Here is a 21,915-nt window from a genome sequence, read left to right as displayed (position 1 = left end):
ATTCGTTTTATCATACTTAAATTGAAATTTAAAGCTGTAATTTACAACAAGATATCGTTCTAATACAAAATTTTGCGAGCTCCTATGTAAAAGCAATGATATATATTAACTAGACGTCTAACTTCACAAAAAGTCCCTAAGAAATAGTGAAGCAAGTTTCTAAAGCTTTTAATGCCGGTAGCCGTTTTATTTAAACTGACAATTATTCTTTTTTTTTTTACTTTTATTTATCATTTTGTCATTTCAGGCTGGCAAAACAAAACTAGCTGCCAAAATATTTGCTTCACTGCGGAAGCGCGAGTTAGATATCTAGTTAACAATATCATCAGAGTCATTTTTGCTTTTACCTACACTTTACTCTCAGGCAATTGGCTTAAGAAACAGATGATGATTAATATTTTCTTAAATTTCAGACTTACTGAATTTAGAAAATATATGTGTTTGAGAAATATCGTGTATGTGGTGTATTTGTGTATGTGGTGTTTTAGAAAATATATGAGGTTATTTATAAAATAAATCTGGTGCAATTTTTTAAAGTTCTATATTAAATTATTTTTGAATTAAAAATTTCTTCTGAAACTTAAAATATATTTTGGCCCAACGTCGGTTATTTGACACCCTTTATCCATATACAAATATCCATGTATTTACATTTTATATTTTAAAATAATTCCGGGAACGGTTATATTAAAATAATTCCGGGAACGCTTATAAAGTTCAGTGGGAAAGAAATATCTAAAATTTCTAATTTTGATTTTATGTCATTCTGTCTTGAACGATTTTTAGAGCTTGAGAGGTATTATAATCTTTTTTTTTTACTAAGACTAGACAGCGGATGTGTGAATGCCAGATTATATTTTCTTCGAACCTCTGTTCACGATTTTAATCAGCAAATAAAAAAATGCAGATTGTAAATAGTCAATAAAGAATTTTCCCTGGTAAGTATTTTAATTTTTTTAATTAACTAAAACTCCAGACAATTATATGGGCCATTTAAAAATTTTGCATGTTTCAATAGTGCAACAAATTAACTCACATCTTTCCGTCATTTTTTATTTGTAAAGAAAATTAAGACTTAAACGCTAAAGAATTTTTCATTTTAGGGGAAATTAACTATTAGGTTACTAAATAGGTATTTCCAAATCATTGTTAAAGAGACTTAAATAATTTTAACACCTGCTGGATTAATCGCAATATGTTAAGGCTCACGAAAAATTTATCAATTTTTTTCTTTAAAGAATTTAGATTTTTTAATTTAGCGCTATCGAAAAGCTGCTTTTCAGCTGTTTATATTTGCGTGTATTTAAAATTCGAGATTTGTTTATGAAATAATAGTTCACATACTATGTGAACTATTATTTCATATTTCATGTTTGCTTGTAATAGGATATTAAATTATTGAGTTTTTGAGAATAAATACAAAAAAAAAAGCTTAATACTAATATTTTACGAAAAAGATTCAATTCTTCTCTTTGATGTAGTTTTGTAATCCAAAACAAAATGCTAACCACGATACGCAGACCCTAAGCTGTGACTTATGTATCACATGACCGCATGTGTCACATGACCACATGACTTATGTATCACATGACCGCATGCGGTAATGTGATGCATTAAGTGACAGCTTAGGGTCTTTCAATTTCAAAAATCGTCTTACAATTCTTTCCTCGAGCAAAAAAGACTCGTAAGTAACGAAAGATATAGTCTGGAATTTTTACTGTAAATGAAAAAATAAAAAAAGGTAATAACATTTAGAAGAAATCAATTTTATAAGATTTGCTTAAAAAAATTAATAAGAGTATGATTAAGTAAAAAACTAATGGATGTTTCATTAGTGTCAGTCTTTTCAGGTTTTTCCATTTGTACCTGAAATTTCTTACTTTTACTTAGGAAAAGTCCTGAGTTATCTTTTCAATAGAACAATTTACAAGATAATAATAAATTTGAATTTTTTTGTTCCAATATTTTTATATTGTCAATTATGCAAGGAGGAATTTTGCTCAAAACAAACATTAAGTTAAAAACTGCATTTGGTTTGAGAGAATTTTTCATTAAAACCATTCATTCAAAACCTTGATTCGGTGTTAGGAAGAAAGTTTGTTTTATTACTCATTGAAATCTTTTTTTCTAAGCAATTAACATTTGCTACTTGTTTCATTCAATTTCATTCCCTTATATTTGCTTCTTGTTCAGAATTGGTTTGTTAATTGGAGAAAGTAACTATGTCAATTTTTAAGTTTCAGTTCTAATAGTCAGTTCTTCTTACAAGTAAATTTTAAATAACTTAAGTTGTGTGCCACTTGTTTCATGTTTAAGTAGTTTATTCTAATAAGAGCTCTGACTCAATAATTTCCTGTTTCAGTCAAACCTCTCTATTTTTTAGTCAATACTATTTGCAGGCCAATTGATATGTTCACTATTTTAGTCTTCAATCTTTGAATCAAGGTGTTCACTGATTGTGAGGATATATACTTGCTGAATTTAGGTCATTTAAATCAAATTAAAAATATTCAAATCTTATTGAACATTAAAATATAACAAAAAGGAAACCCTTCTGATAAGTTAAGCTTTTATTATTTTAAAATTATTTTACCTGATGACACATATTTTAAAAATAAAATTCTTTTTAGAAATTTAAAAACAAATCAAATCAAGAAAAAACAAATATGCTAAAATATTTTTATTTACAAAAATGTTTTTAATAAGTAGGATGCTTGTTCATGTTTTTTAATTGTTGTGGATTTTTTTTTGCACATGAATGCGTGAAACATTTTATAAAACAAAGCCTAGTTCTTGTTAATCAGCAAAATGTGAAACTTAGAAATAACCTTTCACTGATATATTTTATAAAACTTATAAATAATGCAGTTGAACAAAGTAAATTTTTTTTTCTTTCAAGTTTTAGAATAAGGTAGCATTTATTAAAGAAATTTAGGCTGAAACTGTCAGTCATGTTTGGTTGTATCTTGATCAGCTCAATTTCTTTTTTCTTATAACTTTTTTTCTGAATTTAAAATAACTACTTTTCTCATTATTTGTTGCTTATATACTGTTGCTCATTGTCTACCAGTGAATTTAAAAAAGATTTTGTAAAAAAGTGCAGTTATTAGAAAGTTGTTTGAAGAACATTCAAATTGCTTCAAAAAGTAATATTTGAACATTCTCACAAAATGAAAGTAGTCAAAATGAAAAGTGCTCTAGGAATTAGTTTTACACTCTTTTTCCTATCTTAAGATAAATTGATATTGAAAATTGTTAAAGATATTGTTTACAAAAATTTTATACTGAATCAAAGATCCTTTTTTTTAAACTAAAAAAGTTTATCTAAAGAGAATAAGTTGTTTTTAAAAAAGGTGCTTTTTTTGTTTATCATAAAGTAAGACTGTATTGCAATAATCTAATCACTGAAAATTAAAAGATTTTGTAAATAATTAGAGGCTGCAATCTCACTTAATAATATGATTGATGTATATTCAAATTACTGCCATCATTGTATTGGCAGTAATTTGAATATACATCAATCATATTATTAAGTTGTATTTCCACCTTGACATAAATTTTTATTGGTGACTTTTTAAAAAGACAAAGCAACATTTCAAACTCCCTTTATGTGGTGATAACTATCTCTTTACAGTAAACTCTAGTTTTAACATTAGTATTCGTATCATTTCTATCTTGAACCAAGACAAAACTTGAAGATACTAAATTTTCAGATTTTTCTTTATTATTGTACATTAAACATTTTATAACTTTGAAATTCTTTTGACACTAGACTTAATGGGTAATACTTCAGGTAAAACAACCAGAGATTATCAGTTTCTTGTGTAGATTATCAGTTTTTGGAAAATTCTATAATGTAGATTATCAGTTTCTTGGAAGTCAACAAACGATTGTTGATTTCTAAGAGATTGATAATCTACACAACTTTACTGGCCCTAACAAGTCACTAGCAAGTTCTTTGGATTATGAAGGTATGATATATAAAATTATTTTAAGATTTTCTGGTTTTACCATCTTGTGTTTGTCACCAATACTTACAGTTTTTCTTTTTACCTGTAAAATGCTTTAAATTATAAAATACATTTGTTAAAATTATATGAATATTAATTTATCAGTTTCAAAATGTTACAACAATTTTCAATTGTTAAACAGTTTTAAGTGTTACATAAGTTAAATGTAACTTTTTTTTTTTTATTATTATTATTTATTTGCTGTATAATATTATTTACATTAAGATTTATAATATTATAAGGGCAGGACTTCAAGAAGATCGCAATGACCTTATCACGAAGCCCTTAACAAAAATCTATTTTCTTCTTCAATAAAAACATCTATATACTATATAAAATAAATATATACCGAGAATATATAATCACTAATATCATAAATATCATAAATAAATCATATATCATAATATATCTTAAAGTTATATCATAAATATATCATAAATTTAATACTCTACATACTTTAGAAGTGAAACTCAAAATAAAACATGACAAATCAAGGTGTAGTATAGCAACTGAAAGTATTTTTTTAAAAAAAAAATAAAAAAAAATCAAGAATATTTTTTGTTGAAAAAATTATTTTTTTAATAGATTGCTTGAAAAAGGAATAGGTCAATTCAGATGAAAAAACAAAATTTGGCCGTACTATTTTGTTCCATAGAAAAGTTCCATGATAAGATATACAAAATTGAGCTTGTTTGTTTTTGCAAAAAGGTTTTTCTAAAATGCTATTATTACGTAGGTTATATTTATTTTGTGGTTTAATTTTGTAAAGGTTAACAAAAACATCGGGGGATATAAGTTCTTTACATTTGTACATAAAACACAAAACATTAAATACATTTAGTTGATAAACTTTTAAGGTGTCCATTTCTTTAAAAAGCGGTTCAGAGTTCGAAAAAAGATTTTTAAAATTTATTATCCGAGCTGCATGTTTCTGATGCCGATAAAGAGATTTAAGTTTAGTTTTATGTGTACTTCCCCATATAATGTTTGAATAATTGATATGACAATGAATAAAAGAGTAATATAGTTGTGTTAATTGCTTTTTGTTTAAAATACCTCTAGATTTGTATAGAATTCCAATGCTTTTTGCAACTTTATTAGAAATATTATTGATGTGTGATTTCCAAGATAGATTTTCTTCAATAAGAACTCCTAAAAATTTTGTCACTTTTTCTCTTTTTAGGATGAATTTTTTTAAGTTCTCTGTTCATATTATTAAAAAGTATGTTTATATTTTCATGTGATTGAAACAAGTTTGTGTTGTCTGCAAAAATTATAGTCTTCAAATTGGATGCTTTGTTAAGATCATTTATATATATAATGAAAAGAAGTGGTCCAAGTATGGATCCTTGTGGGACACCATATGTTATGTTCATTAATGTTTGAGGTTGGGAATCTTTGCTAAAAACAAATTGCTTTCGGTTGGAGAGATAACTTTTGAACCAACTTAGAGTTTTACCAACTATGCCATAACATTCAAGTTTTTTAAGCAAAATATTATGATCGACCGTGTCAAAAGCTTTTGACTAGTCAATGAAAACACCAAGTGTAAATTTTTGATTTTTAAAAGATTCGTTAATACAACGTGTTAATTGGAGAATAGCATGTTTGGTTGAGTTGTTTTTTTTAAAACTGAACTGATAAAGGAGTTTATTGGTAATTAGGTATTCATAAAGCAGTTTATTGGTAATTAGGTATGTGTACACTCTGTTATACATTATTCTTTCTAATATTTTTGAAAAAACTGGAAGAACAGAAATAGGCCTGTAATTTGTTACATTGGTCGGGTCTCCTGTCTTAAAAATAGGAATTACTTTTGCTATTTTCAGAGAGTCTGGGAAAGAACCTTGTTTAATGGATGATTTAAAGATTTTGTAAAGAATATCTTTCATGATGTCATAAGAGTCTATCACAATATTTCCATGTATACTGTCAGGTCCTACTGTTTTATTTCTTTTTAACGATCTAAAAGCTATATCGAATTCCTCAAGCGTTAGGTTTGAAAAATGTAAGGAGTTTGACGTTTAAATTTCATCTGTTAATTCATAATTTGTTAAAGGAATTTTGTTTGATAAATTCGCTCCTACAGTGGAAAAAAATTTGTTAAATTCAGTCGCAGTTTCATTAATATCATTAGTTATTTTATTTCCAACTTTAGTTGCAAGTGGAAGAGAGGTTGAACTTACTTTTTGTTTTCCTGTAATTTCCTTCATTAATTCCCAGATGCGTTTTAAGTTATGTTTGTGCTGAGAAAGTAAATTAGAATAATAATTTTTTTTTAGCATTTTTTCGGAGTTTTTCAAACAGATTTTTGTAGTTTTTGTAATTTTGTTTATGCTTTTCGGATTTAGTTTTTAAATATTTATTATACAACTTTTGTTTTAGTTTCGAAGACTTTTTTAGTCCCTTAGTTATCCAAGGAGATAATATGTCTTTGGCTTTGATATTTATTTCACATATTGGAAAATTAGTGTCATAGATTTTAAAGAAAGTTTTATAAAACGTGTTAAAGATCATGTTTATGTTATCATTAAAGTTTGAGGTTTGGCTAAAATATTTAGATTTTTAATTTGTGCCATTGAACTGTAATCTTTCCTTGCATAATTATTAGCATTAAAACAAACAAAATGTAATGCAAATTTTTTCTTTGATTAATTTCTGGTTTTATAAATATTTTTCTGTTTTTATGTTAATCAATCTTCAATTTTTTATATACTAGTGTAAATTTCATTAAATAATAGCTGATGTATGCATGCATGCATGCATGCATGCATGCATGCATGCATGCATGCATGCATGCATGCATGCATGCATGCATGCATGTATGTATGTATGTATGTATGTATGTATGTATGTATGTATGTATGTATGTGTGTATATATATGTGACCAGATTTTTTTTGTTTGTATAGGCACACATAAAGTAGCTTTTTTTAAAGAGTTGATGATTTTTTAAATTTTAGATATCTTAAGTATGATATTATATAGCTTTATCAAATAAATATTTAAAACATCAGCAGAAAAGCAAAAGTTTTATCTTTAGCTAGAAATAAAATAAAAGTAAAAATATTTGAAAAATGGAAGAAAAAGGAAAGTACTCAAGCTTTAATCAATAAAATTGTTGGAAAAAGATGTTTCTCTCTCTAAAATGAGAGAAAGAGAATCTTTGCAAAGAAAAGTGAAAAAGCAAGAAGCATGTGGTATGAAGTTAAAATAATTTTCATTTTTTCTGATATTCTCTAACATATCCCAAGCCACAGATGCTGTTTATTGTAGCAAAAATGTAGATGGAGGAAAAGAATTTAAATTTCACAACTTCCCCAAAACACTTAAAAATGTAAGTTTATTGATAATATTGTGATGGCTGTTTGTAATATTGTAATGCAAAAAACTTTTATTAAAATTATTAAATTTTAATTAAGTATTATTAAACTCCTGCAACCTGACTCCAATTTTACTATGATCAATGTCTTTCCATTATCAAATGTTTCACCTTTATGTTAGTCTCTGCTCTAATAATTTCAACCCTCAATAGAGAGTTTGGTTTTTGGAAGAGTTGAAGTGGTAGTTGAAATAAACAATCAAATCCTGACTCCTTTTTTTTTTCAATTTCAAAATGACTATAAATCAGATTGATGGATTTCTGATTATTATCAAATCAATAAATTGTATTATGTTTCATCAAAAATCATTCTGTTTTTAATATATTTGTTACAAATTTAAAAATATTTGTTTCAAGATAAAGATTTAGACCCTAATATAAACAAGACATCCCATTGAGGGGTGGTACATAATTTGAGGAAGAAAACCAAAAGAAGTTGTTTTCAAATTTTTTTTTCACTTTACTTAAACATATTACTTATAAAACAAAGCAAAAAGTTAAAGCACATGTAAAACCATATTCAATAGCATGAAAAATAAAACAGTCATAGAATTAAGTTTTAAATTGTTTATATTATATACAGTTATCATTATTATTATTATTTCCATGGCATGTTAACAATTATTACTTGAATGTGTGTTGTTTAAAAAGACTTAAAAATCAATTGATATCAAGTTATTATATCATTTCTTTAATATCACTTTTGTTATTATTATTATTTTTATTACTTTTAATTACAACTATTTTTGTTATTACTATTATCATTACTAATTTCATTATTGTTGTTGTTGTTGTTGTTGTTCTTGTTGTTGTTGTTATTGTAAAATTTAAAAAAATAACATAAAAATCAACCTTTTAATACACTAGTGGGCATAGGAATGGACACCCCTGTAATTTTTACCATTTTTCTTAGAAAAGTGGATTTAATTATTCATTTTTATATTTAAATCACATCATCTATTATTTGGCTTATAGGAAATCACAAATTTTAATTGTTTATATCAATTTTAAACATAATTATGGATCATTATTGTTAATTGGTGTCAAAAATGAGTCATTGCTCTGCTAATGGGTTTCTCTAGTAAAAGGTGAATGTCTCCTTATTTTTGTGCTTTTGTGAAAATCAGTCTATTTATTGTGATGACTAATAGTTAATTACGTTATTAATTAACATTTTATCCATAAATCTTTTAAGCTATAAATACAAGATCATTGTTTTGTAGTCATTTAGTTGAGTTTCAACAATTGCTGGTGAAAAGTTGACAGTGCTCTTGAAGATTTAGTGTGTTTTTTTAAATTGTACTTTTATTTACAATGGCGAAAGGATATTGGTCACCTACAAAGCGATGCAAAGCTGTTACATTATGTGGAGAAGGTTATTCACACATGGAAATCGCCAAAAAGTTGGGAAATGGAGCAACAAAATCTGGAGTGAGGAAAGTGTGCAAAAGGTTTAAGGCAACCAATACCTTCAAAAGTATGCCAAAAAATGGAAAAGTTAAGAAGACAACTGCCAACAATGACAGGATGATAATGAGGCTTTCACTTGGAGTGGACAAAGGAAGACTGGGAAAGAGTTATTTGGAGTGATGAAAGCAAAATTTCCATTTTTGGAAGTGATGGAATCAATTATGTGAGAAGAAGGCCCGGTGAAGTGCACATTGGTTACAATGAAGCATCCCATAAGTGTAATGGTGTGGGGATGCATGACCAGAGATGCTATGGGTTGTATCCACATTGTGGATGGTATTTTAAACACCAAAAAATACCAAGAAAACATATTAGAAGCCAAACAGAAACCTGTGTGTTCCAGCAACTGTCAAAAATTGGTTTAAAGCTAAAAAGATAAACATTTTGAAGTGGCCTGGAAACAGTCCAGACCTGAATCTGATAGAAAGCCTGTGGTCTCGACTGAAAAAACTTGTAAGGAAAGAGAAACCTGGGAACAAGCAACAATTAATAGAGGCCATAATCAAGTCCTGGTTTTACGTGATCAGCACTGAAGATTTGGGCAATTTAGTTGACTCAATGCCTTGTAGGATTGCTGCAGTAATAAAAAATAATGGATATCCAACAAAATATTAAGTTTTTTTTTATAAGCCATTTTTTTAATAACATGTTTTGTAAGCTGTAAAACGTAAATTGACCATAATTTGCCACTTTGTCATTAAATTGTCATATTTTTATATTAAAATTGTGAATTTTAATCAAAGTTTTAGTTTTTTTTAATCTAAACACAACAAAAAATAATAATCAATATAGAAAACCGCATAAATATGGTTATTTTCTTTTAAAAAACACACCAAAGTGAAGTTTTCATATATTTTGAAGGGGTGTCCATTCCTATGGCCACTAGTGTAATTATTAAGCATGGAATTCTCGAAACTATTTTTGTTTCGATACGTTACGAAACGAGACTCGAAACGGAACTCTTTTCGAAATGTTTTTGAGTTACGAGAGTAAGGTTTTTAAACTTTCGGGAAATTTATTTCGATCGGGTCCCGGAAGTTACGAGAGTACCGATTGATTTTCGGGAAAAATAAAAATCTATCTCGAAACCATTTTTTACCGAAACATTTCGATGCATTTTGATACATTTCGATACATATCGAGAAAATGAAAAAAATATTAATAAAAAATGTTTCAATGGTCATAATTAGCTTTGAGGATGGTTTGCTTTTGCAATGTGACGTAGTTTGAAGAAGTGATGAAGTTAAAGAAATAGTCAAATCGCGAAACGTCATAGATAGTTCGGGATCGAACTCACGACTTTCTAATAACGGGACACATGCCTCAGACCGCTCGACCATTGAAACAGTTTATTGATGACGTCGATATCTTGGCAAACGAGCCAGCCCGCTTTCCATATAAACAGGCCCTTATTTAAGAAGAATTATTATATTTAACTGTTTGTCACTAAAGTTAATTTTCATATATATTTTAAGTTCCTTTGCAGCATTAAAATCAAGAGGAAAAAATAAAAGGACTGAATAAAAAAATTTATGAATGTTATTTTTCGTAATAGTAAGGCTATCATCAGGCAGGCAATATTTTGCGACCATTTAGAACTTAGAAATACATAACAAGAAAGGTGATGCGAAGTCTTAATATGTAAAAAATAAAATTTGCAATATATTGCAAATCCGTAAATAAAAAATAGCAAAAATAATTGTAAGTTCGTCAGAGATGAATATAAATACGTTAAAATACGTTAGCTTTTCTACTTCAATGTAAAGTAATACACTACAATAGTTATTGTAATTGTCTTCATCAAAACAATACAATAGCTATTGTAATTTTAATTCATTAAAACAAAGCAATACTAAAGTTCTCGAATTTTATTGTATTGTTAGAAAAAAACAAAAAAACAATACAATACTTATTGTAATTGTTTTTCATCACAGCAATACAATACCAAAATATAATTTTATTGTTTCTGTAATATTACAATAGTCCTAACCCTAGTCTTGATAAATAATGTAATAAAAGACTTTAAATTGATATTTTCAACCTTTAGTTGTGTTTTTTAAAAAAATAAAACAAAATTCAGCTGTCGCGCTCGTCAATTGTCCTAAAAATGCGTACTTCAACGGATTAACTGGTTAACCAAATTTTTTTTCAAATCATTTCGGGAACTCGAAATAACTCGAAATACCCCGAAATATCCCGAAACACAAATGATTCTCGTAATGAGACAATGAAAATTTGGGAAAAATGAGTTTCGGGAAACTCGAAACCATTCTCGTAATGATTCTCGTAACAACCGGGAATTTCCCGTAACGTAACCGAAATGTTACGAGAATTTAGGTGATTTTTCAAAATCGCTCTCGTAACTGATCGAAACCTTTCGTATCGTAACGTAACATTTTTCTCGATTGATTTTTCCCGAAACTTTTCGAGAATCCCTAGCTTAGTAATTATAAAAATAAATGTGTATATGGAATTCATTTTAAACTTTCTACAAATTTTCTACATTATAATAAAATCATAATTTTTTTTTCAAAGTTTTTTGAATTCTTCGTTAAACGTTTTTTTTTTTTTTTTTTTTTAGAAGTGTAGTGCTATGAAGTGGAAAAAGATACTATAAGTATTGCTGAGCAAGAGTTATTTCTTCAAATGACCTATAAGCCAAATGACCTATAAGCCAATTGAGTTTAATGAAGTATTTTCAAAAGAACTATTCTTACTCTTAAATAGCTGGCATTGCTGGAATATGAAAAACTTGATGCTCAGAGAGTGCTGTCTTGACTGGACTAGACTGGTGCCTTATATTAGGTTGTCATGAAAGTCTTGTCGGCCTTAGTTGGTTAACTTTAACATTGAATAACTTTAGTAATACTTACTCATATCAGTCGAAATAAGAACCATTTGAATCAGCACATTTTCGCCGACAAAAAACAAGTCGATTTATTCCGTCAGCAAAAAAATTTTGGTGCTTAAGATTCAATGAAGTCGACGAAGGCCGTTTTTTCCTGGTCCTGATTGACGAAAGCTCTACCAGTGAGAAAGCTATCGAAGTGCTTGAAAAGCTAGTAGTCTGTTGGTGCAAGTTCTGGAGAGTATGGTGGGTGAGGCAGAACTTCGACGCTCTACTTATTTAATTTTTGAACGGTGATTTGTGAGACGACCGTTGTCATGTAGTAGCATCGGACTACGCCTGTTGACCAATCCCCGTTGCTGCTGGCGTAGTTTCGCATACATTTCGTTGATTTCACCACAATAGGACTTTGCAGTGATAGTTTAGTCTGGTTCGAAGAAGTTATAATAGATCACAGTGGCAGTAGACCACCATACTGTAATCATAGTCATTTTTTGGTGGGTTTTCAGCTTGGGAAGTGCCTGGGGGGCTCGTTGGCGTCAAACCACTGCCCCAAACCTCTCCGGTTATCGTACAGAATCCACTTTCATCACGCATTACGATTCGAACTAAGAAAGGGTTTTTTTGGTTTTGCAGAAGCAAGGAAGAACAAACCTCAAAACGTAAAAGTTTATGTCAATAAAAGTTCTGTCAATAAAAAGTTCTTCCGCGATCCCCCGAACCATTTGGGATGGATCGGCCCTTAGATCCTTATTCTGGATTACTGTAGGTCGATCACTACGGGGCTCAACATAGAGGCCTAAATCTCCTGAACATAATTTCGTGAACCAACGCTGAATGGTGCGTTCGCTGACACTATTGACTCCAAATGCCTGATTAAATTTTCTGGTAGTCTTGGCAGCGGTTGTCCGAATATAAACTCATACAAGAAATTAAAACGCATATATAAAATGAATAGGATCATCAGAAAGAGCATTCAATTTTGCATCGAACACTATTTAGTAAGTGACAGTTAAGAAACTATTTATTGAGGAAATTAAATGACAAAGATAGCAGACATCAAATCAACAAAACATTCCTGACAACCTAGTAAAATAAAAGGTGTTCTTGTTTTTTTATCATGAATGCAGGAAGTTAATTCAATATCAAAATATTAGAGTTGGTGCTGTATCATAATACAAACACAGAGTGATAAAATGTACAGTCAAGTTAAACATTCAAATAATAGGTTTTAATGACTAGAGAATAAATGAGTGTATTGAAAAAATTAGTAGCAAAAAGAAGCCATTAAAAAAGATCTTAAAGTTTCTAACAATATTAAAGCTATGGAATCTGTTCCGTTTTATTTATCAGCGATGTGTAAAATAATTGCTGTAAGTGATTCTTATTCTTTCTACATAATGATAGATTTGTATTGCTATATATATATTTTTTTACTTCTTTTAAAAACGCATTTACAAAACTTATAAAGTTCATAAAATGATGCAAAGTGAGATTAATAAGCAACATGTTTTAAGAGTTTGTAAAGTTGTATGGGAGTTGTTTATGTTTATTTTAGAAATTTCACTTTTTGAATTTTTGCTTAGGGGACGTCCATAAAGTTCGTACGCAATAAAACCAATTATTTTGGACTCCCCCTCTCCCACCTTTTACGAACTTGTACGCTTTTAAACTCCCTCTTCCCCTCTGCGTACGTACGCGCATGGACTATGAGAGATGGACGTGTAACTCATTGTTTTACATCAGAGTAGGTATGTGCGTGAAAATTTTAAAATATATATATATTTGATTATTATATATCATTGGAAAGAGCTTTAAATAAGTATTACAATGGTTAAAATTTCATAAAAAACGAATAACTCTACAAAAAGTTGCGCACATTTAAATAGCAAAACTTTATAAGAAGGATTGCTTAAGAAGACTGCAACCATCATAAAAATTTCATGTTCGGCTAACGGCAGTTTTGTAATCGAACTTTATTGTTTATTTGTGCAATATTTTGCTTCCGTTAAGTTTTCATTCAACATAACGCTTTAATAAAAAAAAGTTACGTTAAAAAAATTGTTAGTATTTTAATTAATTTATCATGTTAACTAAAATAATAAAATATTTTTTATTATGAATTAAAAATTAATAATAAAGTTTTATAAATTAGTATGATAAATATCGCGGATGCAAAAGTAATTATAACCTCTATGTCATTATAATATTCTATTAGGCTCTAAGTAGTTATAATACTATACCTTATTATACTTATATAATGTAATATTTTAGTATGTAATAAATACTGTGTATATAATTAAAGGCGTATTCCATTACTATATATTATTTTATGCTGTGTATAGTGTGTATTTATATACCCAGCTAGAAAGTCAAAAGCGAACTTAAAGATTCATGGTTTCTTAAACTATACCTATTTTTCGTGATCCTGTTTTCAGATAGCACTTTAATAAAAGTAGTATTCGATTTATTTCGATTACTACTTCCCCCCCCCCCCCCCCCCCCTAAGAAATTGAACACTTCAATAAATGTAAATAGTTAAACAAAAAAAAAAACTCATTTGCTTAGTAATGTTTTTAACAGAATTGTGGCTGTGAAAATAGCCTTTTTCGTGATGATTGTGACTGCCTAATCCGAAGAAGACGCATCTTTTCTATTTACCAAACAGCATTGACATCATAGATAGAAAATGTAAATTCTTGTCTTCTTAAGGTATCAATATCCACAGAAGCAAAAGTCTAACTTTCAGCATGCTCTGATAAAACCTTGCAATAATAAACAAAATAAATTATACCTGGTATGCCCTAGGGTAAAAATAAATCAAAATAACTTAACTCCTGATGCATAACACATTTTATCATTTAAACATCGATAGTAGTAAGTCGATCTCTTAATGTTTGCTTTGACAAATCCTCACAATAATACCTGAAATAAAATAGATGTGATATATAAAAATGACAATGAAAAAGTATAGATCTGTTCATAGACTAGCCATTAGAGGATGGCTAGTCTATAATCAAGTTATACTGATTTATTAAAATTACTAAACACCAGCATCTTGTCTAGTTAATGCATCAGCATCCAAGCAAATATTGGATGTCAATTACTAACCCACTTCCTGAAATAAGATCTGATATATACAAATAATGAATGAGAGAAATATGTATCATTTCATAACTTTACAAAAAAAAAAAATAAAAATGCTGAGAGGAGCATAATTATATATACAATATATACAATATTTACAATTAATAATATATAAAATAAAAATATATAAAATAAAAAATATATACAATAATTACAATTGCAAAAATATTTCTAACAATTTGACTTACCTATTATCTGTAAAAGATATCTATTAACACAAGCATATAAACCATTTTACTCTTTATAATAAAACTTACCATACTATTATCAATTCAATCACAATTTGTTTATGATATCACCATATCATCGCTTATGATGTATGCAGAAAGTTGATATTTAGTCATCGTACTCAACACCATCATCCTCATTCTCATTTGGTTTCCTATAAGAAACTATATATATGGCACTGTTCTTTTTTTTAATGCTAAGAAGTCTGCCATAGTATATATCTTGGCTGTTAGTGTCAGCATCATGCCACATGTGGCATATATTTCTTCCAACAGCAGTACCATTGAGAATGTCTTCAATATCTGCAGCCGCATTACTTTCCAAATCAGGAAACAGTTGCTTTAACTGCTGAGGCATGCAGGATTTTAATACTTTTTCTACTTTTCTTCTTTCTTTGTCCTCCTTAATTTTAATCATTTTAGCCATGCGTTTAATCAACTCTACCTTCATTTCTTCATGGGATTGCATGTTTGCTAACCGCTTTTTTCAGTCTGAGAAGATGGACTATCAATTTATTTTGAACATCAGTTGGTTTTTTAGAAAGGAAATCAGTTGTCCTATTTTTGCATGTGCGAATTTTTGATGACAAGAAACAGAGTGGCATTACAAGCTTTCTGCTTTGCAGCACTAAACATACCTACAAGTTCTTCAGAGTCAATGTTATGAGGTCGTGCCGATAGTGTTTGGGACTTCAATTGATTGTTGAGGTCATGTTGAACTGTCTATCATACTGACGGTCAATAACACTAATGATAGCATTTAGGCAGCTGCCTAATGGGCATCTCATTTCTTCAGTCCTTGGACAAAAGTCAATAACGGAATTAAAAACTGGATCGTTGAGATCACCATCAAAAAAGTCTGTTTTTCTGTGAATAAGGGAAAGGGCCATTGTGCTGCTTTCAACAAGTGCATTGTGAACATTTTTGACAACTTGAATGCCAGAAAAGTAGTAAAGTCCATAACCTGATGCAATGTAGAACTTTTTCATCCAAGGACCAGTCAGTAGCTTTCCAATTAATGCTAGTGCACACATCTCACGGATACCTTAATTTAAATATAATGTCTTAAAGTATATGATAAGGTCATTATTACACCATAAAATCTAACCTGTTTCAGATGTGAAGTCTTGGAATAAACAATTTCTTAGTCAACACAAGACTACTCCAGAAAACAGAAAACTTTGAAGTTTGTGGAAGTGATGGATCAAAACTCCACATGTATTAAAAAGGATGTGCAGTCTATTGCAGTATATTTCCTCTATTGCGTGGTATTAATCCTCTGGGCAGGCCATGTTTGTCCAAAAAGTTAACAAAGCCTTTTGGATCACCTTAAAAAAAAAAAAAAAATTACCAGCAAGTGTGCAATGCAAAGAACTTGTTTTTAAATTTGAAACAAGTATGCTAATCAAACTTTTTATGTTCAAAATATTATTCAAAATCATAATTTTATCAGCAAAACAATATTAGAGTAATAATATGATAAATAAATTATTTACCTTTACCTTTATTTATTTATTTACCTTTACTGTCCTTGTAACGGAGTTTATTGAGCTGAACAACAATGTGTGCTGCAAAGCAATCTCTACCAAAAAGCTTGCCTTCTGAAGTTTCCAAGGCTTTACGTGATGACTTGCAAGCAATGGTGATTGTGTCTAAGGGGTGAAGGTGACAGTTCAGTTCATTTAATGATTTCTGCCAAAAAATGTTTAACTTTGTTTTCGTTGCATGGTTCACTGCCACTCTGTCACTCATTGTGTTAGCTATGTTGCCAATAATAGTACTTCGTACATCAGTATATTGTTTCTGGTAAAGGTCACTATACATCTTACTAAGATTATCCACAGACTTTGCAATATGACTCATATAGTGATAAGCTGTACCTCCAGCAAGTTGATCAATGGCTACAACCATACATAAAGATTTAGTTGTTAAGTGCACAACATTTACATGAATCCCCTCCTGGGTTGTAGCATCAAAACCAAGTGTCAAATTTTTTGTTGAGAATGCTATCTCAGCTGTCTGGAGTTCTGAAATAACACCTAGCTCACGCATCATCTGCTCCACAGTTGTGCGATGTGGAATGTCACTAAATATATATCCAGTGTGTTCTCCAACTTTATGAAGAAGTTGTGGCACACAGTGAGTAGGAATTTGATATGCCAACATGTCACAGATATCTGCCCTAATATTGGATGAGAAGACATTTTTATACTTGGTGTTTTGCACTTTTTGCTGCATTTGTTCTATCTTCTCCTGTAACTTAAGCATGTCATTCTGAAGGGCATAAATCTCCGCATTTTTTTCAGTAATTTTTTGGCGTAAGATAGTTTCTTCATTAGACAGCCTTGTTTGGGCAAATTCTAGCTGTTTTCTTAAACGAAAATTTGCAACTTGAAGCTTTTTTAACTGTAAGTTAAAATGTTGAAGTTTTAATTTATTCCTCAAACTTTTAATTGTCTTATCTTTGCGAGCGATAGTCTCATTAAGATGTTTAAATCTTGCCATTACCTTAGCCTTTTCCTTTAACACTTTTACATCCTCTCTATACTTTTGCGTTTTGGTAGCAATATCACTAGATAAAATACTTAACCGTCGTTTCAGGACTTTTTTTCTAGGAGATAATTGGTCCATCTCTAAAGGTGAGTTTCCACTCATCCGTTTTAGCTACGGGAAAGGGAAAGGGATGGGAAAATTAATCACGTGAGCATGCGCAGTTTGTAATTTAATTTTGAAAACTTCTCACTGCGCATGCTCACGTAATTAATTTTCCCATCCTTTCCCTTTCCCGTAGCTAAAACGGATGAGTGGAAACTCACCTTAATACGTCCATGGTACGCGTTATTTAATTAAAAGTATGACACACACACACACACAAAAAAAAAAAGAAAATGTTTTCAAAACATTAAATGAGGAGCCCATCTGCAAAACGCTCAAGTAAGTTAAAGTCCAAGTAAATTGGTTTTGAGAAATCGAAGGAAAACTGCCCCACGCCTAATTAGCGCTCCAAAAAGAATTGTGTTCGTTAAATTTGTATCATTAAATAGACACTATAAAATCACGAGCATAAAAAAAAATGCAACTTTACAGGATCTCGAAATAAACCTTTTTGAAATATGGACTTAGCTTATTTTGATAATGTCAGTTGGACTTAGATTATTTTGAAAATGTTTGGTTAAATTCTCATGGCTTGTTAGTTTATTTAAAAGCATTGAAATATTTTGATTTAACTTGCGCGAATTATAGGTTTTTAATTATTATACTATAAATAAGGTAACGGAAAAGGAAGTATAAAACAAAGGGAAAAACAAAATATTGTTTTTATTTAGAAACTGATCAACAACAAAACAAAATTTGAAATATAACAAAAAGTTAAACATGTCTGCTTGCAGCATCTTCATCAAGACAACTGCATATAGTATCTTCCTCATCTTCTAGGCGTTCTTTTATTAAAGAATCAATAACAATACTTTTTAAAAAATTAAAACGATTATCCTGCTCCCAGTTCACTCCTGCATGCACAAGAATTAAACTTTTGATATCTTTCTTTTTAGCATTAGTAACTAGGACTCCTTTCTAAATCTGAGATGGACAAGAAAAACAGTCATGCCCTCTCTTTGTTATAATCTGAGGACTGTTCAGAAAAAATTTAAAATTTGGTTCTCCTTGGACTTTAATATTTTTAAGTGATCCTCTTGTGATAAAAAAAGCGTTTATTTTACTGAATTTTGATTGGCAGTGGTTTTTTAAAAACTCTTAGTGATACTGATTTAAAATCTAACACACTCCAGTCTCTTTCTCCAATTTTCACTTTTCCCTGTGTACTGGAAACATTATAGTCCTCTTCTGGGGAATATATTCGCTCAATCTTTTTAAGCTTTTTTACTAAAGTTCCAAATACACGGTCACAAGGCAAAAATGTATGTCCTCGAACAGGAAACAAAGTTCAATTGTTTTTACTAATGTTGGTGCATGTCTTATATGGCAGAACCCTGCCATATAAATTAAAGCTACGTTTTTATTTTGACCACCAAATGCATCAGAAACTAAACGAACAGTGTCTATGCCATCCATGTTTGTATTGCAGAGCTTGTCAAATACTGCACTGGAACAGGAAGAACTATTCTTTTTGAAATTATTCTCATTCCAAGTATCGATAGTAACATTATCTGGATTTAATGATCCGTTATTTTTGTTTTCTACAACACAAAAGTTGTATATGTATAGTTGTCTACTGTAATAAGCTTGCTGATCTGGAACTTTAGGAATGACTTGGTTTTGTTGATGGTCAAAGCAAATAATTTTTAAGCCATCTCTCTGCTCCTTTAAAAGATCATAGAATGCATTTGCTCTACGCTTATGAACAACTAAATCAGTAATTAAACTGTTCTTCTTTTCTAAATTATTTTCAATCTTTATTTGGTTTCGAATTCTTTCACAAAATGAACATGCATCTGATTTAGGAGAACCAAACCCTAAATTAAAGTTGCTTATAAAAATTTTTCGGAAAAATTCATATGTCACTGGTAGATTGGGTTCCTTATCTGCATACAATTTCCATACTGTTTTAATACTTTTAAGCTCTGATGGTAGATAAAGTTTTATAGATTTCTTTCTGCTATAATGACTCTCCCTTCCAGGAAGAGTCTTTATAAATTCTATCACAGCCTTTCGCTTATCCTTAAATTTGTGGCTCTTTTTATCACCACCTCTGTTTTCTTTTCTAGGATTACCATGTTTAAAGAAATGTTTTGCAATATTTTGAACACGAGTTTTACCAACATGTAAGCATTTTAGAAAAGTGTCTTTACAAACATGCACTATTTGTTTGTTTTCTTTTTCCATAAAATAACTAATCTCACAATTAGACCTATTTCTCATTTTTTGAGGATAAAATTGCTCTTTTTTTCTAGTTCGTTGTTTTTTTCTGAACAGACAAAAACTTTAGTATATATTTGTCTTGGTCACATTTTTTGATAGCATTATAAAAATGAGCAGTAAAAAGGTAGAGTATTTTTTATTTCAGAACATTTGTATGTCGTTTTGTGGTCATGTTGGCAATAGTGTTTTGAAGGTGGTTTTGGTCCATGCCTAAAAATTAAAATGTAAACTAACATTTGTATATATATATATATATATATATATATATATATATATATATATATATATATATATATATAAACCGAATCATACAAATTTATCTTCTATATATAAGATAAATTTGTATGATTCTGTTTGTATAAAACTTTTAACATTCATAATATAAAAATACACTACTTACCTTTCAACTTATTTTCTTTTCCTTGCGTTACCCTTAGTAAGACGGTGGCTTGCTTTTTCTCCAACAGCTATAAAACCTTGTGTAATTTCAGTCATTTTTTTCTATGTGAATATTAAATAAAACTTGAATCGCTAACAAAAAGTGCGCTAATTTTAATATAAACACTCCTTTTATTGGTTGCTAAAAAATCATAACGCCATTTGATTAGCTGCGGGCTTAGAACGTTTTGCAGCTGTAACCCTGTTTGACTTAGCGTGTTTTGAAAATGTTGTGATATTTTCCCTAAATATTTTTAGGACCTAGTATCTTTTATTAGATCTAACATTTAAACAGATTGTAGATTTCAGTATCTAAAATGTAGAAATGTAATTAACTCAATTTTTTTTTTTTTTTGTGACTTAACGCGTTTTGCAGATGGGCTCCTCAAATACAAAAAAGATCAACATTATTAGTTAGAGATTTTTCTGTACTTAACTAAAAAACGGGCAGTTATTAACAAAAGGAAAGAAAAACGATTTAGAAAGGATTTTATATCTAGCCTTTTATATTTCCACAAATGGTGAAATAAATTGAATATATTATGGAAAACAGGCATGAACTCTGGTTCTAATCTTTCATTGGTAATCTCCTCACTGACATTTTCACTTTCACTTACATCACTCTCCATTTCAATCCTTATCTTTTGTTTTTTGTGTGCTTTCTTGTGCCGTTTCATTACATCCTCGCTCGGCCAGTATCTATTGCATTTGTCAAAAATTCCATTTAAAAGCTTTTTTTTCCAATGAAGGACAATACAGAGCAATAGTATTATTTTGTACTTAAAGCCTTCTGTATCTTGTAGCAAAAGTCTATACGCCAGAGGTGCAAAGTTTGAATGGTTTGATACGTTATTAAAATATCGAGATGGTTCCATCGCTTTGTAACCATTCTTATAGTACTCGTAGATGCCTGGAAATGGAATGAAACGTTGGGGGATGATATTCAGTCAATTTGTTTCAAACGATGAACAGCATAACTTGTCCTGGCATTTCACAATTTGTAGACAGTACTCTTTCCTTCTCGTTAAATCTAAATTAGGAAATACCCAAAAATGAACTATTATAAATTCTTTACAGTTATAGAGATTGGATATAGAGAAATTGGTCAAGTTGTCCAAATATGATGAATAAAATTATGCGATTGCACTATAGTCGTACAATGTAGTTTGATTACCAATAACGTTGAATTCAATATATAGAAAATCACGAGAGAAAAAGTTTGTAAGTTATTACAAAAAATGGCTTACAAAGTTCAATCCTTTCAGGCTCTGTCGTAGTTGCGTTCGGAAAACTTTGTATTTTACTTGACGAAGACGGCACTGGATGGATATCTTTCTTTTTTTTTTGCTAGGCGGTGATAAAGCATTTCCCCAGAATGACATGATTGATCCTTTTGACTTTGTTGCTTTCACTTTTAATTTTTCTCGTTCCCAACAAATTTGTTCGACATCAATGTGTACAGCTATTCGAATAGCAAGATGAGAGTTTTTGTTTATTTGGAAATAAACGATTTAAT

The 21,915-nt window shown here is 29.6% G+C and overlaps 1 long non-coding RNA gene and 1 pseudogene across 4 annotated transcripts in view; one reads left to right on the top strand and one right to left on the bottom strand.

Moving 5' to 3' along the window:
- Window positions 1–213: 213 nt before the first annotated feature.
- Window positions 214–21,915, top strand: part of LOC149890704 (uncharacterized) — a 34,701-nt gene continuing 12,999 nt past the window's right edge. For 2 of the 4 annotated variants that reach the window (XR_016451106.1, XR_016451108.1), the window contains exons 1-2: window positions 214–7,346; window positions 11,443–13,082. This is a non-coding gene — a long non-coding RNA (uncharacterized LOC149890704). Of the gene's footprint in view, window positions 7,347–11,442; window positions 13,083–13,295; window positions 13,461–21,915 lie in introns of all 4 variants that reach the window. The other 2 variants (XR_016451109.1, XR_016451107.1) reach the window with 2 other exon arrangements.
- LOC149890706 (uncharacterized) lies at window positions 15,144–17,578 on the bottom strand (annotated as a pseudogene).

Source organism: Hydra viridissima, unplaced genomic scaffold (assembly GCF_058129835.1).
Source record: "Hydra viridissima isolate aposymbiotic clone 2 unplaced genomic scaffold, HvirCarnegie_v1 scaffold_3, whole genome shotgun sequence".
Lineage (NCBI taxonomy): Eukaryota > Metazoa > Cnidaria > Hydrozoa > Anthoathecata > Hydridae > Hydra > Hydra viridissima.
Note: the sequence above shows the minus strand (reverse complement) of the source record. Positions and strands in the feature narration are given on the sequence as shown.